This window comes from Cupressus sempervirens, chromosome 4, assembly GCF_028749045.1.
Source record: "Cupressus sempervirens isolate cs-2001-9-10 chromosome 4, ASM2874904v1, whole genome shotgun sequence".
NCBI lineage: Eukaryota > Viridiplantae > Streptophyta > Pinopsida > Cupressales > Cupressaceae > Cupressus > Cupressus sempervirens.
In genome coordinates, this window is record NC_143121.1 from 372,271,830 (window position 1) to 372,287,521 (window position 15,692).

Here is a 15,692-nt window from a genome sequence, read left to right on the forward strand (position 1 = left end):
CGGTCACTTCCTTCAACTGAAACTACGACTTCTGTAGATCTCGCTGTGTGTCCTCTAATGCCTCAGTAGTCGCTATGAGCTCTTGGGAAAGCTCACTCACCTCCTCTTCACGATCCAAGAGTGCCTCATATGCTGTACTCCCCCACTCAACCAGGTGATCACGGTCGGCTACCAATCGTAGATAATCCTGCTTCAATATCCGAACAGCTTCACGCAAGGCATGAATCTCTGCCAAGGAAAAGTAACCACCGTTGGACTCATCTTTCATAGAAGTACCCCAACCAGTAACAGCTAACAACTGACGAGCAGTATCAAAATGCTCACAAGCGATAGCAATGTCTCGCTCACTAACTTTCAATTGGCTAATCACATGATGGCTCTGGCTAGACTGTCTTCTATAAACTCCCTCTGACGCATTGTCTAGAGGAGTACCTTCAAAGATACTGGTCTCTGGATTATTACCATCCATATTTTGTGAATCAACTTCAAAACTCATATCTAGAGTGTCAAAATCTGTAGTTCTGCTATCAAGCTCTTCTGTACCTAAAGAATCTGTCAAAGAAGCTGTGTCTTCAAAACTGTCCATTTCATCCTCCTGGATGTCATCAAGGCCAAAATGATCCTGGGACTCATCCGTACATACTGGAAAATATGAAAAATCTTCAACACCTTTCAGCAAGAATGGTCATCTACATATATGAACCAAGCCCAATACCGGTGTATAAAAACTAATACCAACATCGGAGGTTCTGTCTGCCATTGTCCTTGTATCCTGGATGTGAATGCAAGATGAACACGTAACATTATCAGCTACCATATATGATCCGTCAAATGTAGAAAGTTTAGACGTACCAGATGAAATTAAACTTAGCTCCATGCCATGCTCATTCTCATGTCTCTCCCAGTCCTGTAATGCCAAAGTTGCTCGAGTGTCCTCAAGCTCGCAAGAAAGCTTGACAACTTACTCCTCCTTCCTCCTCAAGGCATCTGAATAGTCTTTGGCAAGGCTTAGAAGATGGTCACGATCCGATAGAAGATGTAAATAGCTCATCTTCGTCATTCCCATTCCTTCACCAATTGCGTGTAAGTCACGGCAGGAGGAATTTGCCTGAACTCCCTTATATCTTCCTTGTAACTGAATCATCTGGATGTGCGCTTCTAACATCTCCCGCATCCTGTCATGATGAGATAAGGAAGCCACAATACTATCTTTGCTTACCTTCAACTGGCTGGACAAATCATGTGAAGTGCTACCATTCTCATCCTCATGTGATGAAGCATCTAACTGAGCCTGGTACTCTCTGTCAGCAAAATCATAAATGCTCGATGTCTGCTCATTTTCACCAGGTATCTCATCATCATGCACAATGACATCTTCATCATCACCTGAACTCACTTCACTGTAATCATTGCTTGTCGGAACCAAACTACCTTGAGTACATGAGACATCACCTTCGGAAAGCTCGTATACAACTGTCTCAACTTGAGTGTCAAGTTGACAGTTACTATCTATCAGCGTAATGTCCTTTACTACTTCTTCCTGTGACCGAACTGAAACTTCTGACTGGTTGCACACTTGTTTCTCAAACTCCTCATTAAGGTTCCTAGTAGCATCTCTCATTGTATCAGTCAACGCTTTGTGAGAAGATGTGCCAAAATGAAATCCAGTTGATTTATTCACCTTAGCTGGGACGGACAGCCTGTCAAGCATACGGTGGTGTTTAACCAACAGTTCAGACATGTTATGTTTGATCTTTCTGAGCTCATCCTGAATACCTGAATAGTCCTCCTTTCCACATTTCCGACTCTGAATACTCTGTCTATTACTTGTCCGAGATTGTGTCCTTGGAGACTTTGTGCTGTACCTGTCCATCTTGGTTAAAGTAGAGTGCTAATCACTCATGTAATTTGGTTCTCACCCCACAGGATGGCAAGAAAAATACTCTGATACCACTGAGGTATCCCCGACAGGATGATTGCTTACTCCAGCACCCAAAAAACTCTTTATACTTCAGAATAAACTTATTTGTTTTGCAGTCAAACTTAGATACCATTGAGTGAACCTTACTAATAAGATACTAAAGTAACAATACTAGAGAGTAGTTACTCATCAAATACATGAGACAAGGCTAACCCTTATGAATGACGAATTTGCAAGAGATATAGCACCCTTGTATTTTTTAACAATCCAATTGAAGAATAACAAAGTTTAAAAGAATTAAAACTGAGCAATGAAGAACCTGGTAATCGGATAACAGGATTTGATTCAGAGTCATCACCCAATGGACAGGATGTGGTGTCGTCTCTCTTCTATATAATCTGCCAAAGAAAGATCAGAATACGTGGTCATGTCCCACTAGTTAATGGACCATTTCTTCCTCTGCCGTGGCTTCCTTGTTCGTACACAAATTTCATCGGTTTGAGGTTGCAATTAGGAGGTTGTTTACTGGTTGATTAATTCATGGGCAAAAGCCAATGGCCTGGACTTACAAGATATCATACAAGGGAGACTTCCATTCAGTAATCCCACCATATCCAAAGAGATGAATTTCAAGGTTGGTTTTCTGGCCACGAAGCTTGGGAATCATATCGGACCCGTGAGTGCAAAAGCGGACAAAAGAAGATTTTCGGGGTCAGATTCTGTGCAAGCTGTGTTATCCGACATGATCCAAAGTGTCAACGAAGCGAAGCTAGAGGGATACGATGTTGCTAAATTTGATTATATACGAGAATGGATAGAATCTTGTTTTCCATCATCGCTGGAGCCCGCCTGGTTTTCAAGAACCTGCCGCCATGGGAGACGATGAATGGAGCAGTATTGAAGATGCTTTTCGGCTAAATGTTTTTGCAGGGACGATGGTAGAAATCCTTGCCACATTAACTATTGCAGAGATATGTCATCGGCTAAAAAACGTGTGAGAGGTAACCATGAAATTTCAATCTGGTGTAGCAGACCATCTAAGCCCTGATTCAATGGATGTAATTCGCTAGTCTCGGACAAATCAAGTGATGCAAGAGTTCCCAATTCCTACGATATTTATTGATCTTCGAACAATGTCGAAAAGAGAAGGAAGACGCCTATCTTCAGATCCGTAATGCAGAACCCACGAATCCAAATTGCCCGACGGTTATAGTTTAATCCGTCTGATTCAAGAATCCAATGGTGTCGCCTTATAAAAATGATATCTGTGATAGCTTACGGATCCAGATCTCGGATATGGAAATGCTAGTTGACAAGATATTTTGGAAAATTCGTTCTTTGACCCCTGATCTGCTCACACTTGGAACTTCCTTAATCAGCAATCGAACTTCTTCTGAAACCCACTCGATACCAGACTCCTCAATTTCGCTATTAACCTGATAATCTGTACCAAATCCTTCCAAAGGTAGTGCTGCACGAATCACAAATTGGCCCTAAGCCACAAATAGATGCCCTGATGAAATGACTGAATGTCACCTCCAATCTACAATAATTCAGATGATATTTCACACCCTCAAAATTGCGTACCAATTGAGAGTTATCGTTCTCAATGGCCAACTGTGACAATTGCGAAAACCCTAGGTTCCACAATGCACCTGTGATTGAATCAAAAATCTAAAAATCAAGAGAGATAATCAACTGCCTGATTCGAATGGAGCCCCGGGATGCCTATTTATTCTTTTTCTCCATCCTCTCCAGAGACTTCTAGAACCTTTTTGATCTTATCCCTCAAGTGACTTTATTAAATACTCCAAGTAACTTTATTAAATACTAAAGTCACTTTATTAAATACAAGGTCATCTTTTAATATTTATTTATTTAATTAAAATAACTAATTAGTCATCCTTGGACAACCATTAATTAAATTAATTAAATCGAACTGTCACCAGAAAATTGGGGACATGACATAATAGGTGCAAAGAATTCATAGAAAAGAAGAGTGCAAGCCTTGAACTATTATTCAAGCCATAAAAGTAGTGTACATGTCACATATTATGTTCATAAATCATTTAACCAATAAGTTGAGTATTAATGCATGTCATAAATGTCAAAGTTTTTGCTATAGCTTGTAAAATATAAATTGTGAATAAGTAAAGTTTATGAACTTATTTTAACTTATATATAGTCCAATTTATAATTGATAAATTATTTTCATTTCAATTTGCTAATAATCTCTACCTACTTTTCTCCTAGCTTATTGGGATACAAGCAGAGGGCTAATCATTGTTGGTTGCTTGGTGGCACTTTAGTCAATGCGACTTCACTTTCTTTAAAGGTTTTCCCCGAGCACTCTGGCTTGCTTGGGTGAACTTTAGCGAGTGGGAGGCCCTCTTCATGTGTGCATATTCGATTATTTGGTAGAACGAGGAACACAAGTAAATAGCAAACTTAAATATGCATTTGTTCAACATCTTTACTTAGTTAAGCTGATAGGCTATTTGTGGGAACTTTTTTTTTGGAAATTAAATTTTTGACAAAAAATTTGCAAGAGTTTGGCCAAAAAATTAAAAATCCTTCTCATTAATTATTTACTAGCCAATTTTTATCTCCCTCCACTTTTAACTCTTGTTTTAATATTTATTAGTTGTTATCTCCACTTTTAACTACTATTTTTCTTTTTCTATTGAGTAGTTGTGATCTCTGCATTAGCTCATGTTGTGATCTATTCAGTTAACTTTTGATTTTTTAAATTGATTTATATTTTAATTTTTTAATTATTATGATGGGGACACAACCCAATAACAGAATGAACACAACAGACGAAGAGAAATTGTATTAACTGAAAAATAAGCTAGTACATTTAGTATAGAGAAAATAAGCTTCAAAACATGCCCTAAGGGCTTACAATAGCATAAATGTGGAGATAATTTCTCCTATCAGTACCTCCTCTCAAACTCTACTTCGAACTGCTTTTTACAATGCCATAAATCTCCTTAAATAGACCCCGGAGGGTTAAGGACTAGGAGTACATTCTAGAAAGTGCTAGTAGGCATCCACTGACCAAATAGAAGGTTCCAGAAGCTGTGTTAGAAGTCGGCGCAAATCTAGAAGAATCCAAAAATGGTAACCGAACTTTTGGGAGGCATAACTTTTGAACCGTAGCTCTGATTGACGAACCGTTTACATTTTCGAAAAGCTCTCCAAGCACTCTATAGCCCTATGGATAGCTTTTCTTGTCCCCCATTTTTTGGCCCTTTTTGAAGTCATTTAATGCCCCTAACCTGACTTTGAAGCATTCTTAGGAGGTCTCCAAAACTCGAAAAACTACAATAACTTTCAAACCATGGGGCCTTTTGACCTGATTCTTTTTTTGGAATGCTCTAAATCAGAATTACATTCATCTGACCAATTCACACCTTCTAGTTTACCAAAATGATGACCCAATTACATGCTCCTATTTTTTTTGAGATTTTCTAGCACATTAATAGTGGAACTATGAGAGTTGGAACCTTTATTTGACCCAAATGGGTGTCCAAAAATGAAAACACATGAAACAAAAACTAAGTATAAGTATATTTTTTTGGGTGACACAGGATTGCCCTTATACCTCTGGATGCTCCTGCATCATATTATTATTTTTTTATATTAGTTTAATTTTTTTTTAAATATTATTTCTTAGTTTCTATAATTTATTTAGTCAATAGAATATTTATTAGACATATTATTTTTTTGTATTTCTCTTATTAATTTTTTATAATATAATTTTTGATGGATTTTTTTAAATGATTATTTTTTTCATATTTGATAAATTTAATTTAAATAAATAATGTTTATTAATCTATTATGTTATTTAAATTAAAAATTATTAATAATCTAATTTGTTCATATAAGATTATAATTTAAATATCCACTTTTAACTATTATTTTTTCTTTTTTTATTTATTTAAAAAATAATTACTTGTGATCTCCACATTAGATTATGTTGTGATCTCTATTTATTAAACTTTTGATTTTTAAAATTGATTTAAGTTTTAGTTTTAAATTACTTTAAATTGTTATTTTTATATTAGTTTAGTTTTTCCTTTAAATATTGTTTTTTCAGTTTCTACAATTTTATTTAGTCAATAGAATATTTGTTAGAGATGTAGCTATTTTTTTAAATTTAATTTTATTTTTCTCTTATTAATTTTTCGTAATAAATTTTTTGATGGAGTTTTTTTAAATGATTTTTTTTTCATATTTGATAAATTGAATTTAATTTTAAAATATTGAAATTATTGAATACTTATTTTAAGCAATATTCAAATTATCTAAATATTATAAATTATATATTTATGTTTTAATCTTCAACCTTTTTGTTTTTGTATTTTCATTTTTCTTTTAAACTTATATTTACATTATTTAATGTTTATTCTACATTTTTCTCTTAAATCTCATCTCCTATCGATGCACTCATTGCATGTACAAAAGCATGTGACTGCTAGTTATGAATTTGTATTGCTTTTTAAAAACTTGTGGTATTACAGTCAAATGATCTTAGATCATACGATCAAAAAGTTCTGCTCATAGTTTCCACGAGCTCTCTGCCATGCAATGGTGGATTTAGGAATTCAAATTACAACTAAAACGTGCAGGACTTATTAACCGGGAGAAATTGAATCAAACACCTACACTATTTAAAATAAATAAGAAAAACAAATCAAAGGCTCGCTTATTTTATTTCTGTTATTATAAAAACGTTCATTATTTCCTAGTCTCTCATATATATAAGACGAAGTCCCATCTCGAATATTAATGGATGTGGTTTCACTTGGATACAATAATACATTTCCATTACATGCGATGAATTTATTGAGACGGGTATGCTTTTTCCACAAATTAATTCTAAATAAAGCGATTAGAAGTTAAAGATTTTAAACAGTCCCAAATAAATAGATTTATATCAACCAAACCTGAAGAAATACATAGCAGAGCCTTTAATGTTTGTGTAAAGAAAAATAAAACTTCTTACAATTCATATCTAACATTAAAAAAAACATATATGTAGAACGTTATTTTCCTAAAAGAAAGTATGTCTTCTTCCTACACGTAGAAACATTTAAAACTGCCAACTTCAATCGAGGATAAACAACCAATGTAAATGTAAGTTGTTGCCAAAGAAGTCTGCATATGGATGTATGTTACCTTCACAATTAGAAATTAGAGAGTTTTCAGGAATAAGGTAAAATCAGCCTTTGACAAATGTTCTAGAGATCGACTTGTTTCGCAAAACACAATTTTGTATATCCTTGTGCTTTAAGTAATTGACAGATAAGAGGTATATTACATAAATTTGATGAAATGACCAACGTATTTTGCACCACAAAATTTACTATATATTTGGACCGAGGTATTTGTTTTGATAGTTCAACTTGGAGAAACTTATTAAACATTAAATCGAACCATAAGCTTAAAAATCTTGTTGACTATTCTCATCTTAACAAATATTCAATTTGAAGGATTTATCATTCTTTCTGATTTAGTGTTTTAATTTTTTTATATAACATTTTTTATACAATTCTCTATCTTGATAATCACGACTTACATTTTTGAAGGGTGCCAGGCTTATGCTGATAGTGTTATATATATGAAATGGTGACTTTGCTTTGATGTAAAAATACTTGGACATAATTTTTATTGTTCTACATGTGAAATAGTTATATTTGTTTCAACCATTGGTCAATTTAGGAGAGATTGCTTTATTTTTTGTTTTTTATTGGTAAAAGGTCAAAGTAAAAATAAATTAATTAATTGATAAAGTTTATATATGGTTTTTCTATTCAAATGAGCATTATTTCACTCTACATACATTGTCTCTATTTTTACAATGTCAATGCATGAGCCCTTGAAAATTGTATGAATGCATAAATTCTCTCTCTCTCTCTCTCTCTCTCTCTCTCTCTCTCTCTCTGTATGTATGAAACACAAATGCACACACATGTGCGCATGCGTGCATGCACACGCACGCACACACACACACACATATGGACACGTATGCATGTGCACATACATGCACGCACGTGCATGTGCGCGCGTGCACACACACACACACAATTCATCTTGCTCACTCTCCCCCCCTCTCTCCCCTCATCTCTTTATCCCTCTAACTATCACTTTCTATATGAAACTGAAAACTTGACTTTTTATAATTAGTAATTCAAAATTCACTTTATCTTATCATCTTTATCTTACTCTATATCTCCACATCTCTTCCTCACATATCTACTTTTTTGGACTCTCTGTCTCTCTATATTTACATGTTCTCCTTCCTTTCTTTATCATTAACACCTTTTCTCTCTTCCCAACACCCATATGCATATACACCTTTTTGTATTTATAGGAGATACTACATTGGAGTCACAACCAATAGCTATTAATCCACATTAAAAAATTATTTATGAATATCGATAAAAAGAACGAAGTTCATCTATTGAGTTGAGTAAAAAAATTTATTATATATCTATTTATCTAATATTGTATTATATATCTATTTATCTACTATTCATCTAGCACCTCATATATCTCTATTCTATCTATTTATCTCCTCATTCTCCTCTTGATATTTCTCCCACTCCCTCCCTCTTTAGCTCTGCCTTCATAGCTATCTTCTGATTTGCAGCTTCTATTTTTTTATTTCCAAATGGCTCAAATGGCTTAAGATGTTTGAATGAAATTTATACCAATTCACTTTCTATTTTATATTAACTTTGAGTAGGAGGAATATTTGAGTATCTATACTCACCATGATAAAAAAGTTCACTCTCACCAAAATTTTATGGCTTTTTTTTTTCCCAAATTTGAATAAGGAGGGATAATTTCTAGTGAAATTGACTTTCCTAAAATCTTTCAATATTATGTTCCAACATCATCTTGCATTTTATAACTATTTTCATGGAAGTGTACAATTTGTAAAGGTAAAGAAACTAAATTTTGAACTTTCTAAAGATTATTTAATATTATTTTAATCAAAAAAATTTTCTAACATTCGTTTTCTTCATCTTATAACAAGACACATAGTATTGATAACATAGTTTAATTATGATTTTGGTGTTATACATTTGGAAATAATATATTTAACAAAATTGTATTGAAGGTATAAAGGAAACATAATGTATTTATTTTCTTCTATTAGGAGGTCATCATACAAAAACTAAAATAATATTGATAGAATTGTTTTCCCACCACATTATGCAACTTTAATTATTTTAGATCTCTATCATAGTGTTAATGTTTTTTCCTTGATAATGTCTTTCCTTACACATATTGTTAAATTATTTTATTTCTAATCTACATATTTTTTAATTAACTATTTATTTTATAAAATTTAAAATATTAGCAATGGAATAGTTTTCTTACCTAAATTTATAAAAATCTTTCCAAACCACTCTCACTCAACTCTATTTATAAAAAGATTAATGGTATTGATAGAATAGCTCACTTATGGCATTGGTTTTATAAATGTTGAAAATAACATTTGTAATATTATATTATTAATATACTATTTTTGAATTGTGATTGGAGCATTAAATTTTTCTTCCAAGGGAGAGTTTAATAAATTAGAATTATAAAACTATTTTCTAGGTAGTTGATAGGCATTCTATGTACACAAATCTCACTTTTGCACATGATACCATAGAAGACAAGTTTGATATTGATGCCCTAAATTTTAGATGCCTCAATCTTACTTGTAACTTCTTGAAAGGAAATAACCTACACACCATATAATATTGGCAAACTGATTGTACTATATGAATTCTAAAAATTGTTACATTCACATTTTTTATTAGCCAAGTTTTTTGTTGGTGTTTGAGAATGAGTGTGCATAGGCTAGGTGACATTAATGTTGGTGTCTTTTGGAATTGGAATTTTTATATTGAGAGCACTATTTCCATAAGATCCCCTTAAGGATTTATCAACAAGGGACAAGAGAATTTTATTGCAAACTAAATAAATGTGTGTATGATCTCAAGTAAACCCCAAGATAATGGTACTTAAATTTTGATTCCTTCATTGCCGAATAAAACTTTATAAGGTATGAATAAGATCCATGTGTCTACTTTAAGAAACTTCCTAATGGCGAGTTCATCATTTTCTCCTTTATGTTCATGAGATGTTGGTAGCTCATATAAGTAAAAGAAGTGATCATCAATTAAAGAAGAAGTTAGCAATAAATATTGCAATGAAAGACTTAGAAGTAGATAAGAAGATTCTTGGTATGATGATTACTAGAGATACAAGGAAGAAGGAAATTATGTTGTCTCAAAAATAATATATTGCTAAAGTTGGTGAAATGATTCTAGCATGGTTGATGCAAAGGCTACTCCTATTCTACTTATTGATCATTTTTGTTTAAGTTCTAAATTGTGTCCCAAAACACAAGACAAAAAGGAAACTATGGATAAAATTATTTATAAATCTATAGTTGGTAGCATTATGTATGTCATGGTTTCTAGTCACCACAACATTCCTCACATGGTGGGAGTATTGAGAAGATCTCAGTTAGGCTCATTGGGGAACTAGTTAAATAGATACTAAGATATCTGAAAGATACTTTAGATTATATGTTATGTTTTCGAGGTAATAATATTCAACTACAAGGCTTTACTAATTTTGATCTTGCCAAAGATTTAGATAAATGAAGGTTTACCATTGGTTATGTTGGTGTTTTAAAACTAAAAATCTAAAACAACACCAAAATACAAAATAACAGTAGATACCTAGGGGTCAGCTATTTCCCATCTTAAGCAAAAACCTCTTCAGATCTAGACCAACTTAACAAAGCACATGGTATTTCTACATTTTAGGCTCTACAAGGCCAAGTTGGGTATACCTAGGGATTTTATCACTTATTTAATCTCTTTACCTATTATTCATCCCTTATAGCAGAAAATGGTCTAGTATCTTCTTGAAAGTGAAATAAACTATTGGTTTACAACAACCAACTATAAACTCAAAATCTATTACAATAAGTGAATGACCAACATAAAATCCATTATCACGAACTTTATATGATATATTTGATTTTAAATGTGAATTAGGCAACCAAATAACTGTCTCAATTTTCATCTCAATTGATGACCAGTGCCTTATCCATTATTACACAAAGTCATATTAGTAAATCTTGATTTTTTTTAATTGACTTGCAATTAAATATATTAGTTGTTAACCCTTAATCTCATTCTTATGATATCCCTCCCATATACTTAGAAACCCTATCAATTCATAGAAGCATTTACTTCATTTCTTGAATTAAAAGAAATAATGAATTGATATACAACCTTTCCAAGCTACATAAATCTGATATGAAAATGGAGGCAAAATTTAAAGACACAAATACTCAGAAATTTCCTTTTGTATTAATCTTCTTGAAACCAATACAAATATTTAATACAAAACTCAAAATATAACTCAAAACTTGACAAATTTGTCATTTAGTGATCCAGTATATTCTCATAATACAAATTTGAAACAACATGAAATTAAGTTAAGAATTTGGACTAACTACAAAATAACATTAACTTTTAAAGAAAACAAAAATTAGACTCTCACTCCACATCTTGGGAATCCTTTTATAGACAAGGATTGCAACAAGCTGCAAATAGGAGGACACTTGTCAAAACTTGATTCAAAAAAAAATACAAAGACATCAGATATTTTTCTCTTGGAAAACATTCTTTGTACTTAGAAAAAAGATAGGAAACGGTTCCAAAACTGGTAGGTGGCAACTTTTCTTCAAGTGTCTCCAAGATGAGCATGTGTGCAACTTTAAGAACCTATCATAGTCACTATCTTTACTCTATTTTGTCTCATTTAACATCCAGATATGATTCCTAATTGCTTCCCATGGGAAAAAAAATTAATTCCTCCAATTGCTTCCCACACATAAATTTCTCTTCTTCTTTTTTCCATTTAGTGCCTCTAACTTCATCTAGATCACTAACTACCTTATTCCAATTTTTTATGGCTCTTGACTCAGTTATAAACTAGTTTATATCGATTTCTACTTTGAAGAGACAATCAATTAAATCATTGAAAACAACATTATCTTCATCATCAAAAATGGTTGTTACTCCTCTTAGAGATAGTATTGAGTCAAAATAATTTGACCATGCATCCCAGTCTTTCAACTTATTTTCAGCATCCAAAATTGGTGGGATGTAAGAATCAATCCTGCCTATCAAATTCTTCATTTTATTTTACACAATTTATAACTTGCTAGTAAAGAAACCAATTAATTCTTTTACTATCTTCAAACTTTCCTTTACTATGAAAATTTTATTCGATAGATTAGGTTTCCTTTCCATTACCAAAATATATATTTCTATGAATTGATTGTATGGCCCCCATTGGTTAAAACTAGGTCACATCCATAATCTTGCTTCATTGCATATATTCTCAACACTTTGCAGAGACATAGAAAATATATGTTCCTATTGAGAGATCTTCTTCAATGTGTCTATCCTGTGGCCTATCATACCCTTTAGAACATTTGTTCTTATTTCACCACCTTGTTGTAGAGCTTCAACATCCATACTCATTCTCTGTGGCTCAATATCTCTTTGCACTTGTTCTAAAGTTTGAGTTGATGTCTCTTGAGTGGTCTTTATTTGTTGCTCACTTCTAACTTCTACTCTGCTCTATTCTATTGCATTGAGCTGATCTTTTACAAATGCTACTTTAGCTTCTAACTCCTTTTTCTTTGATTCTAACTCATTTATTTTCTTCCTATAGACATAGCTTTTTCTCTAAGCTCTTCCTCATACAATTTTCTCATGTCAATGTAATCATGGAAGGTCTTGGCTAATCTAGTCTCAATTTCTTCAACCTTGGCCTCATTCATGAATGAAAAATTTTTGAAGGCCTTTGAGATTTCTTTACCAGAAGTATTATGCATGGTCCAATTTACCATGTTGCCTTGGGTAGTGCTCTGAATGTCCATTAGCTCTAGCTTGTTTGTTTTAGGTGCCATGCTTCACACTACCAAGGACTTAGAGTCTATGTTGAATCCTGACCCTCTTTGGAAACCATCAGCACCAAATGCCTCATATGAAATTGCATTCTCTTTCTTCTTGATTTGATCTAGCATGAATGCTTTCTCAAGATCCCAACCAAACACTAGAAGCATTCCACTCATTTATACAAGGTCTCTGGCCTTTGTGGGGGTCATTTTCTCAAACTCGAGATCATATGCTTGTAGTTTTTCTACCAATTCTTGAATTTTCTCCTTAGACTCACTTGGTTTGAGTTTTAGTACTAACTCATTCTATTTCACTCTATACAAAAAATTCTTAAACTCAACAGACTTCAAGAATTCAACATCTTCCATGAACTTTTCTGCTTGGATGATCCTGTCATCCAATCTAGCTATAAATGAGTTAGAGAATTCTTTGTTTCTGTTACCCTATCTTGTAAATGATTTTTCCTTAAGTTAGCAAAATATTGATTCTTTCCAGGTATTAGTTGTAGTGTCCTTTGTTTTACCTTATCAAGTACTTGGATCACCTTTTTCCTTTTATTTCCCTTTGAAACCCATGACACTATTTCTAGCTACTCCTCTTCAACTTTCAAGACTACATCAGGCTTAGGGACTCAGGGATTACCCTCCCTTCTTCACCTATTGGATCTTTATGCATTTGTGCCATGATATCACTATAGTTATCCACTTTTTCTTTGTTGTCAATATACTTTGCAATCTTTTTGGTATGCAATTTTTCATTTAGCTATATAAAAATGCTTGCACTTTTCAATACCATCAAGTTTCATAGGTTCACATTATTTTCTAAATAGTGGCAGTGATCAAAATTTTAGACTCCTAGAATTTCCACTATGTTATATCCTTAGACTTCAACATTTAGCTTAGAAAATAATTTGCACGCTTCTAATATTTTTGGTGCAAACTTGTATCCTACATTGTTGTGAGATATCATCATTTATCTTTAATCAAAAACTCTACAAGACTTGCACAAACTCCTGTTGGAATGCTTTGACAGTCGTGGCTCCTTGGTGTGAATAGATAATGGTTAACTCTACAAGACTTGCACAAACTCCCATTCGAATGCTCTAACAGTCTTGGCTCATTGGTGTGAAATGATAGTGGTTAACTCTACAAGACTTGCACAAACTCCCATTGGCATGCTCTGACAGTCTTGGCTCCTTGGTGTGAAACGATAGCGGTTATCTCTAATAGTCAATAGAAGATTAGTATTTTTCAAGCAACCATTTCTGGGCAGATGTCTTTACAAATTTGTTGTGTGGAGAATGTTGTCACTACCTCTATTCATGTCATGCCCCCTCCAAATATCAAAGACATTAGACAAGTCACCCTTTAAGAATTTTGAAAACGTTTCAAAAGTCTATGCATGTCATATGATTTCATTTTTTAAATATTTTTGTGATTTGTTTATTATCTACAACAAACGATGGCATGTTTGTCTTCTTCTATTGATTATCAGCTCCTCATATTGCGGTTCCTACAAATATTCACTTGCTAAGGTAATGAATTTTTTTTGAACTAGGTGTTATTGGCCTATCCTGATGGCTTCTTATATTTTCTCTCATGCAAATAGAAGCATTAACCTTTAAGCAAAAAAGAGGCAAGAGCATTATTTTGCAGTTGTTTTATTTGGGCCAAACTATTCAATTTATTTCTAGTCATTGTGATTCGTATTAATTGTTTTTCATCCATAATCCTAAATTTAAACTATACTTTGTTATAATTTTAGGGTACCTTAATTGCAGAGTGACCTAATTTTTTTTTAAAAAGTTTGCAATGACCACAAGAACCAATATTTTTTTATTTTTAAACAAGATTTTCTTTTTCTAGATCTTCCTTAAATTGAGGGCTCTATTTTTTATGTATAAGTTGAGGAATTTTCTCAAAATGATCATATGAGAATTTGATTTTCTTCTAAGTCTACAACTTTTTTTAAAGTTTGGATTATTGTGCATTAGTTACTTCCACATTATAGCATACATGTCTAGCTAGTTGCAACTACTCTCAAGAAGCCCAATTCCACAATGTACATTACTACTTTTGCCTTCCCCTACCTTCATATTTAGACAATATCATTCAAAAGAATTTTTCTTGCTCACCTCTCTATGGCCTCTATTACATTCGATTACCTCATTCTAAATATCGTGTGCAACTTTCTACTCACAAACTTTCACATGAAATCTAACTATCCATGCCTCTTCTACAAACATAACCTGAACTCTATGTTCTTAAACAACAAAGGTGTCATGTTCACAAGAGCCTACAAGATGTGAAAGCATAGACATCCACATCACTTTTTATTGTTAGTTTTCTTCTTAGATTTTTCATAGATGAACAAAATGATTTAAATATTGTAAAACAAGGGTTTTGAAATATTAAATACTACACTTGTATTCCATATTCCAAATATTAGATAAAAAGTCATACTAATAATATCAATTTCAAATATTTCTCATTGCTTAAATAAAATTTAGATTTGACATAGTTATTTATTTTTTCCCAAAATTTTAATAAACAAGAGTTGTTGGTAGAGCTAGAGTCCCTACCTATAGAGTAAAAAAAGTGAACTTATATGATGTATTTTATGATGTATTGTATATTTGTTCAAAGGTCAAATAAAAATATTCTTAGATTATGATTTTGAATAGTTAAGAATCCATTTTTATGAATTGAGAAAATTTATGTGTAATAATCAATTTATTATCAATTAAACTAAATCAACATCTTAATTGTGTCCAT